A 2374-nucleotide genomic window follows, 5' to 3' on the forward strand; every position below is an offset into this window, starting at 1 on the left:
ATTTGGTATGGGAGTTTTTTGACTCTAAGTGTAATTTTGTGACAAACCTTTGTTTCAATCGGTTGGACGAAGGAGTCTAAAACTCATATTCGATTTTCGGATAATATCAACCTTTTTTCAAAGATTATTCACCAATGATGACTTGATAGTACTTGTAGAAAGGGTGTACTATCACCAAAGTTTAATATTTGGTACCTATTGTAAGCCGAAGCCTATTGTAAACTATTCATTGTAAGCATTTTCCGAGGTCACACTTTTATTGGAAAGTATGCAAGAAACATTTGGTAAGACCACTCCATCTGGTTTAATAACCGATCCTGTTCTAGTGTAGATTTGGGTGCCCCATCGATTGGCGACAAATGTCTGCGATGAAGCACTACTTCTGGTTTCCATAATGTTTAGTTTCCATGGACGTTAATGTTGAGTTACGGACCGAAAAACCCCTTGGTACAGATCTTGATGTCAAAAAAATGGCAAAAGATCTAGGACCTTCCAATTGTAAACCACCTATCCCTTTGTTAAAGATATATCATCACATCAGTAGCGCAATTTTTGGCTGACTTTCTCGAAGGTATATCTGTAGATACTGACAATGATAAATGGTTATTTTGACGACTATTTTCGCATTTTGGGGTTATCCTGTCGAATATTTTCGCCAAACCCAATATTATCGCCAATTGGGCGCTAAAAGATGGCGCATTTTCGCGAGAATTGATAGGTCAACGGGATAAACCCAAAGTACCGATAAATATTATAAGGACATTTATCATGAGAAATCATCGCTGGATATGCATGTATATAGAGGAAATATTCAAAGCACCTCGGGAAAAATCTTCACCTGAGAGTTGATGTGAATGTTATAATTCCTACTCTTCTCTTTTCTGTTGTGACCAGGGATATGATGAAGTTAGAGCAACCATTTGGCGACAACAACACATGCATAAAAAGGTGCATTCACATATTTGAATGATATAGGAATTATTATTTGTATTGCCATATGGCTGCTACATCCGTAAACCGTAATCTATACAGTACGAAAAATACTTTTAATATTTTAATGTTTCGAAAAGAATCGAAATAACTTGATTTGTATAATTCGTAGAGAAATTATAGCAAATGTCAAAAAAATTCGAATTCGAGATTTTGACAGATCTCCACGTTTTAGACATCCCTGAGTTCGAAAAATACATTTTTGGGAAAATTCCATCTGCCTGTCTGTGACAAAGGTAACTCAAAAAAGCATTCAGATAGATGGTTGAAATTTCGTACACAGTCTTTTACACCAAGTTTGCAGATATCTGCCAAATTTTGAGTAAAATTTGTTCAAATGAATTTTACATGATAATTACAAAACGAAGAAAGGCCGATAAAATTCGGTTTAACATCTGTAAGGTTAGATTAAACTACGGATTTACATCTATAATGTGCCTGGTGACTTTTGCGCTAAATCCAACTGGATATGAATACTGTACTTTTAGAAACATGTAAACGCGATAGTTGAAGAACGCAGTGACTTAAAGCTATCACATTTTATATGGGATTTTGCAACTACAAATGCAATTATTTTTCAAATTTTTGCTTTAATCCATTCAGAAAAACATGCTTTAAGCACAAACTAAATTTTGGAACTAGTAATGCATATAGAGATGAATAGCCAAATAACTCGCCAGGCATTACATGATATATTCAGTAAAAATGGAAAATTTTCGCCAAAAGTTAATATTTTGTAATTATTGTACCAATGCCATGTAAGGCGTTCTCTCACATAACAAATGTATTAGACAGTATGCAAGTAATATTTGGGGAGAATCCACACTCTGGTTTAAATTGTCTTCAAATTCAATCAAAAATGAGTTGCGTGTTTGATAAGCTGTTAAAACGAACTTTTAATACATCTCGAATATCGGAAATTTCTGCTTGCATCGACACAGTGCCATATTGTTTACTGAATTTAGAATGAGACAAGTTGTATTTGCACATTTTTCACTTCAAACAAACAAACAATATTCTGCAATTATTAGAAAGAATTAAGTGTAAAAAAACAAAAGGCTTTAAGAATATTTTTATTTCAACTATGAGAATTTATCGGTTTTTGCTATAAATTTCAGAAATTAAGTTAAGAATAATAGAAGTGGTTAAGGATAAATAAAGGGCTAATGAAAAAATTCCCCCATCTCATTTTGCTATCCAAGCAACATCAACATGAAGGAAGTATGCAAAAGGTTTTACTTTTTGTTAAGATAAGAATAAAAGAAATGGATTTTGAAGCAATCGCCGTCTCATTTAGTTTTCTGAGAGATAAATTTTTTGTTGACTTAATGTCAATCTCATTCCTCACACACTTTGCACCCACACTTATACTTTACTTATAGTT

Source organism: Argiope bruennichi, chromosome 5 (assembly GCF_947563725.1).
Source record: "Argiope bruennichi chromosome 5, qqArgBrue1.1, whole genome shotgun sequence".
Classification (NCBI taxonomy): Eukaryota; Metazoa; Arthropoda; class Arachnida; order Araneae; family Araneidae; genus Argiope; species Argiope bruennichi.